The sequence below is a fragment of the Dermacentor albipictus genome, chromosome 1 (assembly GCF_038994185.2).
Source record: "Dermacentor albipictus isolate Rhodes 1998 colony chromosome 1, USDA_Dalb.pri_finalv2, whole genome shotgun sequence".
Lineage (NCBI taxonomy): Eukaryota > Metazoa > Arthropoda > Arachnida > Ixodida > Ixodidae > Dermacentor > Dermacentor albipictus.
The window spans coordinates 488,495,654-488,515,886 of NC_091821.1; the positions used below are offsets into that span (position 1 = coordinate 488,495,654).

Here is a 20,233-nt window from a genome sequence, read left to right on the forward strand (position 1 = left end):
GGAACACGTGGAGCGGGCTGAAAGCTGGCACGTTGCCACCCCGTACGGCCATTCCTAACAGTATATAGTCAAAGCATAAGAAGCCAACAAAGAAAGATACCACGGACAGCATTGCACGTGTAAGTGAAGACGTGGGTTCGTGCCCCAACTGCAGCCAGTTGGTTTTTCATCGACTTTCCATAAATTAGTTATTTTCTTCAATTCAAATAAGTACCTGGAATTGCACCTTATGCTGTCCTTGGTTTCGTTGTTTGTTGGCTTCTTATTACACGACTAATAACAATCACACCTTCGATCTCCATTATCCTTGCTAAAACACACATTCTAGAGAAAGATAGGAACGTTATAGTTGTCCTCTTCAGCGCTCTTGCGCGTGAATGCCGCTCGTGCTGAGAGTCCGTGACCTGCTCTAACGGTCGGTCCGAAACGCCGGCGACTAATACACGCCTTTACAACATATATATATGTTGTGGGAACGGCGCGGTCCCTCAGTTCACGCCAGCAGGCACCAATCCTGGCCGGCCACAACCAACAGCGCTCAACCGAGCCTCGTACCACCGCTTGCGATCACGAGTCACTTTGTCCTCCAGTTCTTCGACTGCTGGCTGCGATGCCGGAGTTCCCATATATACATATATACCGTATATATATATTATATAGGTGGAATCCGGAAGGCAGGTCGCGCCCCAGAACCGCTCCCCCTCCCGAAGAAATGAAAGCTTTCCTCCTATGCATAGCGCAGTAAGAACAGAAGACAGGTATAGACAGTACTTGTCCTGTCTCGACCTGTCCTTTGTTCTTACTGCGGTGTGTATTCTGTATAAGGACCATTAGAGTTACAGAATGGGTGCCAAGGGAAGGGAAGCACAGTTAGGTGGGGTGATGAAATTAGAAAATTTGCAGGCACAAGTTGGAATCAGCTGGTGCAAGACATGAGTAATTGGAGATTGCAGGGAGAAGCCTTCATTCTGCCTCTGGTTCTGCCCTCCAAGTGGACATAAAAATAGGCTGATGATGATGATCACGACACTGATATGCATACCCTGCTGAGTGACTGGTAAACATTACTCCTTCGTGCGGACACATGTTTGCCTAACATTTGTTTCACTCTATTGTAAAGCGTTGATGCTGACGTACAGGAAATCAGCATCGAGTTCCTGAAGCTCATGATCATTGTTTGCACTGTCGTTACCAAACTGAGGAGCCGTTCCACTTTGTGAAGGTGGATGACCAGCGAAGCTGTAGCAGTGTACATCGCGCAAGGTTAGACAAGGGTACATGTATTTATTTTCAACATTTGGTAATGCTAGGGATGATAGCTTTGTGATTACTGTGATATACACTGATTGGTTCGGTTACAACCTTAGACAGAATCTTGATCAAAGTAATATCTCTACACGACCGTTGTTCAGCAGTTGAGTGACTTGGATTGGTTTGGCACCTCAAACCAAATTCTTCCAGCACAAGCTAAGGGAACCATTTCTTGTTTGGCTTTTAAATGCCCTCGTGGAAGTCTCCAACAATGATCACAGGGGCAGTGTCATCGTGGTTAACCCATGCAACGTGGGTAGTCATGAATTAACTTTTCGATATCTCAATTGGGTGTGCCTGGAGATATACACACAGCGGATATCGCAATTCTGTCTTTCATTTGTATGGCACGGACATCCACACAGTCGTTGGCATTGTCCTTCAGCGAGTCAAGGGTGTATGGTTGGACATACATCTGCAACAATGCATATTTATTTATTTCAAATTATTATTAATATTGTTATTATTGTGATTATTATTGTTATTGTTAGTAATATGATTATTATTATTGTTGTTGTTATGGGTGGAGGGCCTGAAGCCTGCTTCACCTCCGCCGTTGGCCGGTATTGCACTATCTCCGGGTTTGTTCCACGCTCACCTTTTTTTATTGCTGACGCAAGGACATGAAAAACGTAGGAACCCTAGCCATATACAGCTATGCTTTTATGTCTCAGTCTGTTTATGTGACCTCAGGCTAGCACTGTACACACGGGGACAAAAATATATATATAATTCGCCATCCCCACAACCAAAACTGCCGGATCATTCTTTTTAATAAAGTTAATTTTCTTCTCGCCATCCCGGCCCTGCAAAAGTGGATGTCCAGCGAAGCTGTTGAAAACCACCACTACAACTGTGGTGAGGGAGGAACTAAAAATAACGCGTTGCTCATCACTCCCTGCTGTTCCAACTTTGTCGCTTCTTTTGTGCTGCGTCTAAAGTTAGATCTCCCTTAATAAATGCGAGGCTGTATAGGGGCCTGGAGCTGAGGTGGGTATGCAAGGCTTTATTGCTTTAGAGTAATGGTTCAATTTTAATTTGGAATAATGGCAGTAATGGTAATTTTCCCAGCATGTCCCCGCTGATCGTATTGCCGTTTTTTTTTCCTTTGCCGCTCCTCGTATTCGCGCTTCTCCTCGGCAATCCTAACTAAGCGTTCCCTACAAATAGTGGTTCTGCAACAACAATGAAATTAGTACTTTTTTTTGAAATAATGGGGTTTTTCGCACCAAAATCCCGATCGGATTATGAGGCACACCGTAATGGGGGACTCCGGTAATTTGGACCACCTGGGGTTTTTTAACGTTCACATATATCTAAGTATACGGGTGTTTTCGCATTTCGCCCCATCGAAATGCGGCTACTGTGGCTGCGATCTGATACCATCACCATCTAGTAATCCAAGACCATAGCCACTATATAAGCAATCACATCGGGCACTGGTTCTTTCATATACGAAAAGCTAGTGACGTCACTTAATTACCACGTCGCACGCTGCTGTCGCCGCGGCATCTCGCGCAAGAGTAATCTTTACCAAGAATGTAAGCGGGGATCGCTATGTGCTTTGCATTGTTATCAGGAGTGCCTTATCATAAATTATGCGGTTTCGATGCTTGGTTTGTGCTTGTTCTTTATAGAAACGAATGCTGTTTTGTATGCTGTTTGCGTGATTCCAAATAATAATTATGCACTATTCCCTTCACTTTAGCGAGTGCTTGAAGCCTGCTTCACCTTCGCCGCGTGTAGGCCCGATATTGCACTGCCTCCGGGATCTGCCGACAATTTTGTTCACGGACGCGGTCACGAAAAATGCCGACAAAGGAAAGGCTAACAGTTTCGCTGTAATGATACGAGGGCAAACAGCATTCTTGCACCCTTTCACGAAGCAAGCATGCACCTTCTTTCAAAAACTGGGCATTGCGCATCCTTCCATAGGCCTGCCGATTCGCTGTCGGAACCGCGATGCATGCAGACGATTGCGCCCGGAGAGCGGTGTCTGTTTTGGCCGCTGTGGCGCACGTCAATGCGCAGGAGGCCGAACCATGCATGGATTATAGTTGCAGTATGTTTGTTACCATTGCAACATGTGCCAACCACGTCGTGGTACCTATTTGGTAGTTTTTTTATATATCGCACATATGTATGCTTTCGGTAGTGTACTAGCGTGCTGCCCAGCCATATACATCATCATGCTTTACGTAGAGTACAACACAAGCATACATATCTCTCCATGAGTATTTAGGAAACGAAAGCGAACTTCACTGAAGCTTCCTTGTACCTTTATTACAGTTCAAGCAGCAAGTATTGTATGAAGCACTTTATCCACAAATTCACTTATGGTACATCATAGCACATAATTGTGTGGTGTTTCTACGCTAGCTTTGTTAAATCACTCGCACTAGAGCACGCAACCAAGCACCTGATATCATACCAGTGACAAATCATGATGACTTACAATTTGTGGCAATGTTACAACAGCAAGGTGACCAATCGATTTGATGTGATAGGGAAACCAGAAAACAAGAGGCACCATAGACAAAATGTATTTACAAAAGATTATTTGATAATGAGAATGTTATTTAGGCGAATAATTAAAAAATAAGTACTTTTCCATTATGAAGATGTTTTAATTCGTAAGACACCAGTGCTTTATAAACCACTGCTGTGTGCTGTGATTGTGTCATGTCTGGTGGTTCCTAAACTTCCCGATCTGTGCATAACACTCCTGCATATAGCATGCTTAGAAGGTTAAAAAATAAAATAAAATAAAGCTAAGCAGATATACGGTGCATTGTGGCAATCTATGCTAATGTGAAGCACTTTCCGCTCAACGTAGGACGAATTATGACTGAGGGCTTCGGGACCGCGACTTCCCCACACTGCACTTAAACTCGGGGCCCCAGAAATAATTCTAGATCGATCCTTGGCATGCGGGAAGGCACAGCGCTTATTGTTGCCTTCCCTCATTTCATGGGTTAATCAAAGAATATCGCTGGGGGCTCACTTTCAGCGCCAGTGTGCGGAAGCCACCTGCTTTTAATTTATGGCCGGAAAACGTTCGCACGTCGAAGGTCGATTCCTATTATGGAGGGCCCCGCGTGAGTGTCACTGCGGGAAAGTTGGCTTTAGAGGGACAAACACTATTAAAAAGAAAAAAAAAAGAGTTATTAGTAAATGACGAATTTGCAGTCGTAACAAAAGACACTCTTACCTTGAAAAGAGTCGTCGTCAGCCAGAAAAGGCGCGAAAACTACAAAGACGGGTGGCGAAGCTGCCCTAAAGTTCCCCCACTAGCATTGCCGTGGGTGGGCATGCTAGCGGGCTTAGTTATTTTCTATCGGCAGAGAAGGACTACATTGTATTGTAAAAAAGTCAAGACACAAGTTGGAAAGTTCCAAGGACTTATACACAGTCACAACGACCCAAACGCTATAACATACTATGGACTCCGTGACGTCACACTAACTTACCGGCGTTGGGGTTTCTAAGCGAAATTCAAAGGATGGAATTGTAGACTTTATTTCTTTCCTCTAGTAACCCTACATATCACTTCGACTTTGATGAAAGTAAAGCTTAGTTTTAAAGGGCCCTTTATATGTCTAATAGGATTTTATGTTTTTCTTCAGAGACTCTTTGAGTGCCTCCAGACACGTAGCCACGTACTCGCCTGAGCAAAACAAGTATACGGACCAGGCCTTCCGCAAATAAAGACGAATATTTTTGTGGCGATAGCAATAATATGGCCACTCCAGATGCATTTCTGCCATCGCCGTAGACTTGATGTTCTATATAAAGTCCAAGGACGATAACATTGCTGCGCGCCATACACTCTTTAAAAAAGTTTACACCCTTTGAGGCTTATCTTGTCTTCCAACAATAATGATCATTTGCCTCGCTTGCGGTTCCTTTCTTAAAAACTCGGCACTTGCTACTTCCTGTTGAAAATGCCGTGTGACGCTGATAACGCGCAAGCCGCTCGTGACTTGGAAGTAACGGACCCTTAGCGTTAAGGAAAGGAAATGTGGGCAAGACATCAAAATTATTGCTGTGAGACAAGATACGACCCAAAGGGCCCAAATTTTTCAAGGGTGTATGTTGTACGTGGAAGTGAAAGCTTCGGGGGGTAGCCGAAGATTGCTGCTCAATATTATGCGCGCAAGGGGGGAAAGTGGGAGGAAGCGCTCCGTCTTCCGTTGCGCGCAAGGCGCCGGTTGAAGGGGAGGGAGGCGGGGAGGCGTTCTACTCCGGTGGCTGCTGCGTATGGCGCGGCTGCGTGGGCCTTATATTGAAAGCGATCTACGATGGGGTCAGAATGCAGGGAGTGCTGATAGCTTCGTGTGCGCTGTGTTTTCACCGCTTAGCTGAAGCGAGAGGCAGCGCGAATGCCCATTCCCTCGCTTGTTGCTGCCGTGCTTCCTCACTACAGCGTTTTCACAGCCAGTTTCTGCGGTCATCGAATGAGATATGTTCATGTTTGCTTGTGCGCGCGTTACGCCGTGATTTTCAATTTAGTTAGTAAGTGGATGTTTGCAAGCTTATGTGGCCAATAAAACTACTATCCTTACTTATAGCTGCCTACTAATTTCCATCATCGATGGTTCGCCTTTCGGGCGAAACTGCGGCATTTTGGTGCACATATATATACGATTGTTATCTGAAATTGAGGACCACAGCCAAGCTTGGCATTGCGGACGTATAAGTTCACTCGTCAATTCCAATTTGTGCATCTGGATGATGAATAAAATGAGTTTTATCGCCGAGGTAATCGACCGAACACTTCTCTCAGACACGTATACGTCAACGCTTGCGTGGTGACGAGAGCGTTAGAGTAGCGCCGCGTGCGCTTTGTTATGTGTCAATAAAATGCAGCTTCTCTGCAGTACTCAACTGCCAGCTTGTCTTGCCCTAGATGGCCTTCTTCCCTATTTTCTGTTATCCTGTGCTTACGTTCCACAAGTCCTCGTTCTGCGATCATGTCCGCCTTGTACCACACCCCTCCTACATGCCACACTTTGCTTGGATGTGCAAGGACTGCATTGTGTTGCTTTGGCACATGTTTGGTGAGGCCGTCTAATAAGAATCACTGTGAACATGCATAAATATCGTGGCTGGACATTGACTCCCTTTCATCGCCGCGAGGGCGCCTACGAGTAGTCCCTGTGCCGTCAGACTCGGTGGCATCGCGAGCCGAACATGTGCAGCCTGCCACGCGTGAGCGGGGCGTTCTAGAAGCGCGAAAGCAGTTTGATGTGCCATATTCGAGAACGCTGCTATCAGTGAATGAACACACCGGAGACGCCGTGCTAGCAGTGCCCCCCCCCCCCCTAAAAAAAAAGAATTGCTGGCTCTTTCGTAGTCGAGAGTAGATGTCAGAATGATTATGGCAACCGGCAAAGTAGATTGGTTGGAGATGATACTAGCCACAATCTTAAAATGGGTGTAGTGCATGTTCCCAGCGGCACACCACACCACACTGCACCACGCCATACTGTGCACTGGTCCACATGTACGCTGCCCTGCTAGAATGATAAAATGCTGGCTCTCCCGTAATGGAGAGTAGACGTAAGCATGAAATGGCTACCGGCAAAGCAGGTTGGTTGGAGATGAGACTAGCTTGAATCTTAAAATGGATGTAGTGCATGTTCGCAACGGCACACCCCACCACACCGCACCACGAGATACTGTGCACTAGTCCATATCGACGCAATATTTTTTTGTCACAGACAGAACCTCATTGCAAATCTGTTCTCGGTCAAACAGCCATCTGCGGTGCACCGGACGCTACCGGCTTGGACGCTGCCGGCGCTGCCGGACTCGCCGGGGGGGACCTCGCGGACCACTGGCGTGGAAAAGAGCACAGGCAACTCCGTCTCAGTGCCAAAAGATGACAACCAAGTGCATAGCGCCCTGTATCTGCATTTTGAACGTTGTTAATGGGAACGAAAAATAAAACCTCAGCGTAATATACGTTTCAGCTTGAGTGATATTGTGAACAAACATTTGGAAGAACTCGGAAGCAATATTTTTGTAACTTTCTTTCTTGGGAAGTAACTAGCGTATATAATGCGGTCTTGACTGGTTGCCCGAATGATCTCATTTTGGATGATCTCGCCCTACGGCGTCCGACAAATCGCCTACTACGCCGTCAGTGAGTCGCGTGGTCAACGCCGTAGTAGACGCCGCGGTTGTCTCCACTCTGTACGGAGCGGCGGGCGAGGAGGGCATCGAGGCACCGTAGCAGCCGGCGGGGAAGAACGCCCATTCTCTGTCGCCTGACCGCCGGCCTCGCGGACCACAGGAGAGGGCACGCATCCGGGCCGCGTTCCTCGCTAGCGCACGCGAGATTGAACAGCGTTCGCCGGCTCACCCTCACACGCCTTCACTCATACGGAACCTTACGGTGACGCCGACGGCGACGGAAGAAATGCGCCTGGAGTGTCCATATAGTTGCTATCGCAATAAAACCGGATGAAGGCCGCACGACAGGCAGCGAAAGACGCCAGGGAGACAGCTAGAGCTCACTGCCCAGCTAGAAGAAGAAGGAATTGAATTCTGGGGTTTTTTGCGTGCCACAACCATGATTTCATTATGAGGCACGCCATATTGGGGGACTCCGGATCAATTTTGACCACCAGGAGATCTTTAACGTGCCCTCAATGCACGGGACACGGACATTTTTGCATTTAGCCTCCATCGAAATGTGGTCGCCGCGGCCGCAATTTGATCCCGCGACCTTGTGGTTAGCAGCGCAACACCATAACCGCTAAGCCAGCGCGGCGGGTAGAAGCGCCTGGAGTATGCGCCACGCAACGAGACGCCATCTCTCGAGGCGACGCGAAACCCGCGCAGCGGAACTCATGGACCGTTGGCGTTCAAAGAGCGCTCAACGCCAAAAGACAATGATATGTATGGTGCCCCGCATGTGCCTTTAGAACGTCGCTACTGGAAATGACAACTGAAAGTTCAGCGTTCTAGAAGTTACAGCTTGAGGGATGTTGTGAACAAACATTAGGAGAAACTCGGATGCAATATTTTTGTAACTTGTTCGGGCAGTAAGTAGCGTATGTAATGCGGTCCTGTACAATGGGTAGGGGCCAGAGACCGCGTTTTCTTAGTGGTTCTCTGGATAATCTCGTTTCGTTTTCGCAGGATACTATACAGAACGAACAAATGCATATACTAGGCATAAAATTTTGTACAAGTGGTGTTTCATCTCATACGTGGCGAGACATTGTCAGCTTCATTCAAGAACAGTCGGAAGCAGTGACCGCGTCACCACTACCACTGGCAGAAAAGGCTTTCTTTATTAAGGACGTATTGTGCAGTAAACTATGGTATGCTCCAAGGGCAGCTCTCCCGCCATCACCAACAGTACGCGTAGTAAACTCACTTATTTTTTCATGGTTCTGGCTAAACCAGACGCACTATGTAGCGCAGCAGTTTTTGCGTATGCTGAAATCCAGCGGAGGGTGGAGCTTGCCGTGCATTGGCGCATTTGGTACGCTGCTGTGCACTAAGAGTACGTGTGATCTACTTGATGATGATAAGTACCCAGGTAGGCCGCTGCTCCTTGATTGGCTGGGCCATTACCATCGAAAGCTTACGCCGCGAAATACAGGCAACTTGTTTCCGACAGCGGTAACGCCAGCACCGTAGTATGCGGCGGCTGCGCGCTTGCAAAGCCAGCTTGCACGACTAAGGAATACAAAGTGGCGTGCGACACTAGTTTCAAGACTCTGTGAAATGTGTAAGACAGCTGTACAACCAGGGACAGCTGGCACACAAACATGGGCAGCCGTGTTTTCACCTGATATGCCCTCTTAAATGAAGGATTTTCATTGGCAATATCAGAGGGGCATTCTAACTACACGAGACAGGCTTGAACGCTGGCATATGGTAGCGAATGATAAATGTATACATCGCGCACAAACAGACCAATGCGTATGTAGTAAAGGAGTGGGTTGTAGCACTCACCTTCTGGAAGCTAGTTGCAAGAATATTTGGAATATCCATCGTGCGACCACCACAGCGCCGAGATCGGTTTGTAAGTCTCGTCTGCTACAGCACTAGCTATGTTTTGTGGTGCTTCCGCAAAACTTCAGAACGATCTGGACAGTCAAATAGGGTAATGTACCCCAGAATGCGCAAACTACGGATTGCAGAATGGGGTCATTTTGAAGCCGAGTACCGAGTTTCTTCGCCTGTGGTCCATGCGGTGCCTAACCGTCTCCCGAGGCATAGCTCTTCCTACAGCCAAAATGATGCTCAAATTCTGTTTGTCTGAGTAGAGACTTTGTATTTGTATGTGCCCCGGGTGTTATTGATGAATTCGAAGCTGAAAATAATGTTTTTGCATGGACGTCGTAATGGTGTTCTTTTTTTTTGTTGCAAAGCCAGTGTCAAGCAGACATCATTTACTGTTTCATTTGCTAACCTGTTTTGTTTATATAAAGTATGACGTATTACATGTGCTATACGTTATATTACGCCTGCCTACGGGTGAATAAATTTTCTTGTCAACTAACCCGGATGTTCTCGTTTTAGTGCCCGGATAACGGCTCTGGCTTTTGGCTCAAGGTCACTTGAAGGTCGCCGACCACAGGAGCAGAAGCATTTCTTGCTTAAAATGAAAACCGGGACAGTCAGTGTCACTGACCGGCTTTCTTTCAAACCGTTATTTGGGTTTACAGGGCGACTTGGCTAGACGGGTCGTTGATTCAGTCCTCTGACAAGCGTGACACGTATCAGTGCCACTGAATCCCGCCACGCACAAGGACTCTGCGAACGAGCTGCGAGCGGCGCGATTCGTTGCCGCCCAGCCTGATCATGCTCGTCAGCGGTCTGGATCAGCGAACAACCGCCCTGTCGTGTGAATCCAGCTTTACGGAATGAATGACGAGTAGTCCCAGATGCATAACGTCCGCGTCATGCCGCGAAACGCTTCCTCCAGCGGCTACTGAATGCGCAGTGGCGCTGCTCTTACGGACAAAGCTTCCGCGTAGCTGGCCCTTAGAGGCCCAACCACTGGCTTCGGCGAGGGTTCTAGTCACTCGCGCAGTGGCTTCTGATTCAAAAGTTCTGGAAAAGGCTGCGAGCACTTCACAAGAGCATGTACAATGATTGAAACACGTATTTATTGAACGCTGGCAACACCACATAAGTGTCCGCACACTTCATGACGCAATCCTGTACTTTGGCCACGTGCCCAGGTGACTGTCGACGCTGCGTTTGCCGTGTTGCCTGCACTGGCAGACGCGCCCGATACACCGTCCCCAGCGTCCGCCGTCGCCAATGCACCGAGAGTAGCACTCCGAAGGGTCGCAGGCCTGGGCCACGGTTGCCACCAGCATCACGATAGCAAGGACTGTGACGCCTGCCAAGGTGGCCTTGCCAACCATTCTGGCGATGGATAGGATAGCTGCAAGTAAAGGTTTATTTATTCATTGAGTGACTTATTATTTATCCTGCATCCCCGCAGGGGCTATTTCAGGAGAAAGGGATGAAATGGAGTAACAAAAATGAGTTAAGGGCAATGAGCGAGCACCTCAGGTAGAACACCCTTACATTCTGCAGCAAAATTAAGAAAGAAACTCTTTATTTTACTGCCAACTTGGTCAACTTTAAATTCGGAAAATCACACACACACACACACACACACACACACACACACACACACACACACACACACACACACACACACACACACACACACACACACAAAAAAAAAAAAAAGGGGGAGAGGAGGGGTTGCATGAAGTTTCCTTCTTTTTTAAAGCTTACTTTAAACTTTACCTGCATACGTCTTTAAAAACTTACGTACTGCTTTTGAGGGATGCATACCCAACGTCTCCGGTAACGTAGCACCGTAGGTCTTATAAGTGTATCATGCACCGCGTTTTGTGCTTTTTTTTGTTGTTGAACAGCTTCGGTAACATTAGCTTTGACAACTGATATATACATTACTGACGACCCTTTAGACCTTTCGAACCTGTAGATGCAGCAAACTTGGAACACGTGAGACTGACAAGCAACAAAACAAGTAACAGTGACTTCTTCAGCGCATTTGTAGTCATTAATTTCGGCTTCTTCAGGAAATTGTCTGTATAAACATTCTCAAATAACGTACCCCTCTGGAATCACTTCACCATGAGAAGACTTCAAAAGGCAAGTCACAAAACCGATGAGAGAACTTTTTCGCACATAATTTATTTTTCTTACAACTTGATGCAACATTCGTGAAATCGTAAAAGGATCTCTAATATCTGAACTTTACGAAAAAGATTGTGAGGGCAGGTACGCTGTTAGGCATGTCGGTTCTAGTCAAAGGTTTAAGCTGCGACAGCTACGGGAACGAAGAGGTTTAGTGATTATGTATTTATGTGAGAGGCAAGGAAAAGGAAAAAACTGGAGAAGGAAAGACAGGGAGCTTAACCAGTTTAGGTCTACCGGTTTGCTACCCTACGCACGGAACGGGTAGGGGGTAGAAAGATGGGGAGGAAAGAGAGAGAGAGAGAGCACGTAGCACAGCACACACACCGTGAGTTACAGTCCGTCACTCTTGCGTGGTACGTGACATCACTGTCACAGCCGCTTGTCAAAGTCCGTCTCTTTCAAAAACCGAAGTAGTCCCTTCGTTGCCTTCAGCAGCGATATCTTCTGTGCACCCAATGCAAGGTACGCGGCCGTTTTTTCGCGTTTCACCCTCATCAAAATGTGGCCGCCGCAGCCGGGATTCGATCCCGCGCCTTCGCGCTTAGTATCGCGGCACCATACCCACTACGCTACCAAAGCGGCTACACTTAACGTTTTCAGTCACGCTTTTGACAGTGTGTTACTCCGCGCGGTGACGACAACGTGACAATATTTATGTCTACTGCGGGACGAAGGCCTCTCGCAACGATCTCCAATTATATGCGTGTCCTGTGCAGCTGACACCAGTGTTATCTTTACAAATTTACTAATTTTATTACGCGACCTGTCTTCCTGCTGTCCCTGACTACTCTACGCATCAATTGGCACCCATTCTATAACTCTAATACACCACCGGTTGCACGCCCTTGTCCAACTGCATTTGATTTAATGTCAACTAGAATGTCGGCTACTCTCGTTAGTCCTCTAATCGAGACAGCTGTCTTCCCGTCTCCTAACGTTACGCCTAGCATTTTTCGTTCCGCCGCTCTTCGCGCGGTTGTTAACTTCTCGACCTTGTTTGTTTGCCTCCATGTTTCTGCCCCATATGTTAGGCGTGGTAGAATACAATGATCGCACACTTTGCGACGACAGTGACAGGCTCCCAATAAGGAGTTGATAATACTTGCCGTATGCACTCTAATCGATTATTAATTTTTTTCTTCTGTAAATTAATTTCCTATGATCAGAGTTGCCTCGAGTAATTGACTTATATAAATGTACTCCTGCATAGACCAGACTCTACAGGCTGACGGCGATCCTGAATTCTTGTTTCCTTGCCAGCCAATTGAACATCATACCTTTAACTCCTGCATGTTAATCTTTAACCCTACTCTCACACTTTCTAGGTTAAGGGCTTCAATAATTTGTTGCAACCCCAGTTCTGCTGAACAGAACAATGTCATCTGCAAATTGTAGGTTGCAGATATATTCGCCGCTGATTCTCACTCCTAAGCCTTTCAAGTCTAATAGCTGGAATACTACTTCTAAGCAGGCAGTAAATAGCACTGGAAATATTGCGTACGCTTGCCTGACCGCTTGCCTGATCGATATTTTTTCGCTTTTCTTCGCTTTTCTTGTGCAAAATGAAACTAGCTGTGGATATTGGCTAGGATATTCACGTACGTATTTTTTCACGTAGTCCTTGACTGTGCATTGACTCAATGACTCCTAGTATCCCTACTGAATCAGACGCGTTTTCGTAATCTGTGAAATCCAGTAGAGAGGTTGGTTGTACTCTGAAGGTTATTGATCGCCCGACTGATTGTCTACGGTCACTTGGACACGTGGCCAAAGTAGAAGATTGCGACCTAAACTGTGCGGAAAATTATGTCGTGCCAGCGTTCAATAAATGCATGCTTCAAACATTGTACATGCTCTTGTGAAGCGCTCGCAGCCTATTCCAGAACTTGTGAATCAGAAGCCACTGCGCGAGCGACTAGAACCGTCGCCGAAGCCAGTGGCTGGGCGGGGCAGCTATCCGCGGAAGCCTTGTTCGTAACAGTAGCGCCGCTGCGCATTCAGTAGCCAGCGCAGGAGACATTTTGCGGCCTGACGCGTGTGTTACGCACTTGAGAGTTCTCGTCATCCGTACCGTACAGCTGTATTTACACGACAGGGCGGATCGCTGGTTCAGACCGCTCACGAGCTTGATCAGGCTGGGCTGCAACGAATCGCACCGCTAGCAGCTTGTCTGCAGAGTCCTTGTGCGTGGCGGGATTCAGTGGCAGCGAGCCATGTCATGCTCGTCAGAGGACTGAATTGACGACGCTTCTCTCCGAGTCGCCATAACACATCACAAAGGTAGCTCCTTTTCTGAGTCCACTGTTGCTCTGATTCTATAGAAAATTATGTTGGTGAATATTTTATACATTATTGAAAGTGGGACAACGGGCCTACAGTCCTTCATTTTTTTTAGTAATCTCTTTTTATGGGTTGGCCGGCATGATGCATTATCAAATTTTCTTTAACTTGGTCATCGTTTCGGCTTTTCTTCAGATGTGTAAACTTAATTTATTTCATATCATTTTTGAATAAGATTCCGAGCATTAGACTCATAGTGGAAGATTGGGTGGATTATCATTTTGTATGTTTACTGCTTTGGTTTTATAGGAACCGCACGAAGGGTTTGTTGGAGGTAGCCAAGCTCTTGTAGTTCATTTATTGCATGTTTCTTAATGTGCGCGAGAGGTAGGTATGCTTGTTGCAAGACATATTATGAGGGAAGAGGAGTCCGAGGTACCTGAACACCTTTAGAACTGCGAGGCTTTCTTTCTGGGAAATCCGCATGGATTTCCTTCGGAGCTTCGTGCTACAATTCGGGTGGATGCCAGTTTTACTTTTCATACCGTTAGTTGTAAAGAATTATTTGTGTATTCGATGGGCATGAACAGCTTCGCCGTAATCATTAACGCCAGATAACGGCTTCTGGTAACGAGCCCAGAACAAAATACGTTTCCTTTTCTCGACAACTCGCGCATGACATTTTTTGTAACTTTCCGGAAACAGCGTCATTTTCTTGGAGTAATTATCTGGCCCCGCGAGTCGTATACATGGTGCTGGGGTGCCCCGCAAGCCCATATTAGAGCATGTGAGGGCTTCTATACAGCTTTTGCTAGCACGCGAATGCGATCAAAGAAAGCTTTGTTGCCACACGACTTGCATTGGGTGATCAGGATGCACATCTTCCAGTTGTTAAGTTCTCGCGACCTTTCATTCAAACAACTATGACTCGTGCGCTCAATGCAAATCCACAAGTGTATCGTGTGTACACAAGTGTATCGTGTGTCACTGGTAATGAAATTACTTCCATTGTCTCTTTTTTTTCAATGCTTGGTATACGTGTACGCAACATACTTTGAATTAAGTCGGCAGGTTGGCTGTTTGAATTTATATTGTAGTCAAGATGAAGTTATCAGTTGTCAGTGAGCCCTTCTCCCTCTGCGCTTATATGTCGTTTGCTTATCTCGTGTGCCCCCCCCCCCCCCTTTTTTTTTGCACTGCAAAAAGCAAAATCGGTCCCTGCTGCTACGTGCCAGATCTACGGTGCGAACACGTGTATGCAGCGAAACTGCAGACTGGTGAGGACAGGTTTTCGCACATCTAGGTATCATCTAGCTGAAGAGGCACTGAAGTATTAAGAAGTACTGCAGTACTTAGTACTGTACTGCAGTAATAAGTTGCCGAAACTCTACCGCAGGTATCTCACACGCGAAGTGATTATATTTGGCAAGTATGAAGGCTGGAAAACGCACTTAAGATATTTTAGCGTGATACTAGATTTGGTGTGTAAATGCAGATCTGGAATCATCGATGTTAATTTGACGTCGTGACGCAAAGCAAAATTTGCTGACACCGTGCAGCAGTAAGGCGAAGCACGGTGGCATTGCTCATTAAAAACGGTGTGAATGAAACAAAACAGTGTGAACATAATTATATGCCGTGCACAATGCCTGAAACTGTCTACATACATATTATCAACCTGACAGACCACGGACAAATTGTGGTATTCAAAAGTTAACATTTTAAGTACCGGTGTTGTGAAGCTCTCATACTGAAATTCTTGAACTCGCACATAAAAACTCCACTCCACATCGTTTTAAGAAGTTTGTTCATGACTTTGCGTTGAAGAGGCTTATTTTCTAACCTGGATTGTATATGTCTTTCTTCTTTCTTGATATGTTCACGTTTCACTTTCACGTACTTCCTTTAATTTTAACATATGGTAGATTTATTAGCTTTGTATCCTTTTCGTATACTGCACTGTACTGAGCTGCAATTTTGAAGTTGCAGCAGGAGTCATTGCTGCGAGATGTGTCTGTATAAAGTGGGCCTGCACGCTTATATTTAAATTCATACTGACGTTATGCCCCGTGGCCGCCCAAGCGTGGAAAGAAATATGTATATTTTTCATTTATTTATTTTTTCTTAAGGGAAAGGATGACCTTATATAGTGAGGCATTTTGGTTTTCCATGTAGGTTTGCATCCTATAAACCGAAATAAAGTCATTCTTAAAAGCGCTGTGCGCTTTCTTGCTGCACTCGCACGTGACAGCCGCAGTTATCGCAGCAATGGAGCAAGCCAGTGACGTCATGACCACCTCACCTACGCACTGGGTAATGAAACTAAGAGTAGCTCGTAGAAATAAGTAGGGTAGCAAATTACTGAGGATGCCCTGATACATGCCACTGTCCTATAAAGTTTGTAAACAGGGACAAGGTGCCTCAGAAAGGCTGGCCAACGTTTCGATAGGGGGACCTATCGTCGTCAAAGGCGGCCCCGTCATTCTCGGCATGTTAGTTTTAAAGGGTTAGTGCAGTGACGTCACGTGTGGTTGTTGTCGCTGGCGGCTGGTTATAAAGGGAGAGACAGGGGAGAGAAAAGGGAGAGAAAAGTACAGCGTCGAATTACGCACACAAGGTAACTTTGGCTTTCACCTGCACATCAAGCAACGTAGTCTACTGTCTAGAATGTGCCGCTTGCAGCAAACAATACATAGGTGAGACTGGACAACAAATTCATACAAGACTCAACGGTCACCGCGCGGACACAAAACACAATTTACCTAAAGCAGTAGCCATCCACTCTAATGAACATGCTCATATATTTGACAAAGCAAGGCTCTATATACTACAAACCAATTTCCGTTCACCTCGCGAAAGGTAATATATGGAATCATACCTTATACACAAGTTTAATTGCCTACACTCGACGGGAATTAATTTGGCACGTGGCAACTGAGAGTATTTAAAAGCGGTAACCTAAATCTGAAATTCTCATGTCATCAACCAAGACACAAAACACATTATGCCACCAGCTAACCTTAATTCTTAACCTCACCTACTCTTCCATTTCGAATTTCCTTCCTCCTTACTACACAATTTAATATACTCTTTCAGGTTTTTACCTTTACATCAGCTGTACCACCTCCTTCTCCCATGTACACTTGCCCCGCCCGCTTATGCGCACGTCACCCTCCTATTTGTTATTCCAGTTTCGGTCCCCCCCTCTCTTTTCCTTTTTTTAACATATATTTTTTGAAACACCTTCACCAACACATTCCGAAGTCAATGTGCCTTTTTCGGCGCCTCAACCCAGGGTATCGCCATTTCTGGATGCCGCCGTAACGACGCCTACGTTGAGCGACTGGGGCAGTGCCCCTTGAAAGACCATGCCGCTGCCTTTCAGTCACCCCATACATTGCACCGCAGACTCCTCGTTGCCATCTCAAACACTTCAAAATTACTCGACGTATTGCTGCTATGCTACTCAAGTCACTCTTTAAAATTAAAGAATAAATTATGGGGTTTCACGTGCCAAAACCACTTCCTGATTATGAGGCACGCCGTAGTGGAGGACTCCGAAAATTGCGACCACCTGGGGTTCTTTAACGTTCACCTAAACCTAAGTACACGGCTGTTTTCGCATTTCGCCCCCATCGAAATGCGGCCGCCGTGGCCGGCGTTCGATCCCGTGACCTCGTGCTCAGCAGCCTAACACCATAGCCACTGTGCAACCATGGCGCGTACAAGTGACTCTTTCAACTCATGTGTTTTTTTTGTCTTTGGCATCAAGTATGACCTGCTTATTGTCTGTTCTTCACCAGCTTTTCGTTCCGGCAGCCCGAGTCACTTATAGAGAGCGTAGTGCCCTCTGTGTCCTCTTCCTTATATAGACTCTGAGGTCGTCTGCACTGCTTCGCCATAATTAGTGCAAACCAATTGGCCAGCTCAAAAACCTTGTCCGAGAAAAGTGTGCACCTTACTTCGTCGGCAGCGTGAAAAGAGAATGAAAACACAATGAAGAAAAAGTGTACGTTGCGAGCGCTGTTATAAGATTTAATTTTACGACTCAATAGACGACAAGGCATATAGACCAAGCATTCCGGAACATAAATAACATACAAAATAAGCAGTGACGCAAGAAGGAAAGATACAAGCATCTCTCTTGACTCTCATCGACTATCACAAGTGCAGCCAGCGCACTGATCTGTAAAAAATTGCCATTTCTTACACGAAATATTAAGTATATGACGGGATACCGGTGTACACCTGTCTTGGAGCCTTGAAGCCTCATCAGTGTCTAAAATTTACCGCCCATTTTTCTCTGGTCTGCCGCTAACAAAGGTTGCTCCCTCTAGCTTTGGATCGCATCCCTATTGTCTGCAGTGGAAAGCGAGAGGCCCTGACCTGATGGATTCTGTGTTCTGTTTATGCTACTGGAACTTAATTATGTGGTGGTGGCCTTTGCTGAGATGTCCACGACATCACTGTAGGACTGCAAAGTGTAGCGGAGTCCATCGACATTCGTGCGTGTATGAATGAGTGTAATCTTTATTTAGAAAATCAGCAAATTGATCCCACGAGCTGACTTAGGGAACAGGACAGGAAATTATGGAAAGCCATGCGTCCAGGGCGCGGTAACACTAGTAGGCATTGGCCAGGTCAAGACATCCTGACGGCAGATAAAAGCCGCCGTCGCAGTGTTTTAACCCGACGTACATACCTAATACTGCGTGAAAGCCAAAGGCGATTCATTTTGTCGGAACGTGATCCTTATCGCCAAACGGGAGCACTTAGTTTTAATGGTTTAGCCGTGCATTTAACCATTTACACAGCCGTGAACGCCTAGTGCAGACAGGTCACATAGCAGTGCCGACATTTCGACTATCAAGCGTGACTTGCTGTATGGCAGGGGCGGTATATTGTAATAGCCCATTTTATTTATTTATCTTATCATGCGCCACGCCAGTGGCCGATTCCAGCGATAACAACTACGCGGTGTAGTATAGGAACCAACGAGGAAGGTAGGAAAGAATGTAAACTGAAAAGAAACGTTAGAAAATTTGTTTCCACAATGGCTATAAGCCGCCCAGGTCGCCTCTTATGCCACCGCTATTTGAGTATGCGTAAAAATTTGCAAATGAATTGTTGTATAGGTGGTGTTGATAGCGCTATCGGAATTAATTCTCAGTTCGCCAGTTATCTGATTAGATAAATAATTGTTGATGCAATGGTGTAAGATCCAAAGCTGCGATTTCATAAGGAAATTTCCTCCGATTCTGCTGATTTCTTATCAGCCGAGCAGCCTACCCTGGCGACAGCAGGGGCCCCGCTTTGGGCGAGCCAACGATTAAAGGCAAAAATAATGGCAGATGAAAAAAAAAATATAACAAAACACGCGCCCAGTGTTTTAGATGATTATACAGCGTTTTGTTTCTTACTCAGCTACCTGTAAATTGTGTCGAAGGCAGTAAGGTATTGCTAGCCGGCGTGCTTCCTGTTCACTTATTTGATACAGTTTCTGGTTGTTTCCGACTTCTTTTGTGCCTTTACAAACTTTGAGCATCTTTCCTGCTTAATCATTGGAGAAAGAAGGATGCGGTATCGTCACTTACGGATTTACTGCGTTCCAAGAGCGGTCGGCCCGCAAGGCGCCCGGTGCCGATGGTTGGACGTGGCTGTCGCTCGGTGTGGCCGATGCTTGTCTGCCGACAGGAGTTACGCGCGTCATTCAGCATTCGTTTTTTTTCTTTTTATTGCCCGTGCAGACACCAACGTAGGAGAGTAAAGGTCTCCGCGCGCCTACGGGCATGCGGTTGTAGGCGCTCGCAACAAACAATTAGCAAAAAGAAAAGCGAAGCGGTTGTTCCTATAACTTGTTTCTCTAAGTGACACACGTTCAGAGAAAGAGGGCTTGGGGGTCGCGCAAGTACATCCGGCTGAGGGAGAGCGCTTACGAAACGGCACCGAAGAGCCGCTCTGGCGAACCGCGCACGCCGGCGCTGATGCGTTTTTGAACTTGCTACACTGGGAGCCCAAATTAGGGCCCACGGTCTCAGAGATCCGCTTACGCAAGCGCCGGCGGCGACCGGCGTGCCACGAGGCTAATTGTCATTCCTGGCTTGCGCGTGCCTGTCAACGAAGGAAGGCTTTTCTGTGACAGAAGTTTTGTAAGCACTTCGTTTCTGGGCTTAAATGCTTTCTTACAAGCCGTAGATTTATTTATTTATGGTCAGGTCAAGACATGCCAATCAGGATCAAAAGACAGAGGGGAGTCGAGAGTTATAGAGTACAAAAGCGAATTCAGGGTTAAGGGGAGGTCACAAAATTGTTTCGATTTTTTAAATGTTAGCTGAAACTAAAGACAACGGACAAAGTAGAAGCGTGATAATGAGAGCTGCACTTGACGTCAAATATGCGGTCATTATATTGTTATAGTATTGAATGGTTA

At 46.4% G+C, this 20,233-nt stretch overlaps 1 long non-coding RNA gene across 1 annotated transcript; it reads right to left on the minus strand.

Annotated features, from left to right (window-relative positions):
- Positions 1 to 10,423: 10,423 nt before the first annotated feature.
- On the minus strand, positions 10,424 to 19,703 carry LOC135912283 (uncharacterized). Its single transcript, XR_010567595.1, has 2 exons — positions 19,398 to 19,703; positions 10,424 to 10,729 (listed from the first exon to the last, which is right to left on the minus strand). It is a non-coding gene; the product is annotated as an uncharacterized lncRNA (long non-coding RNA).
- Positions 19,704 to 20,233: the final 530 nt, after the last annotated feature.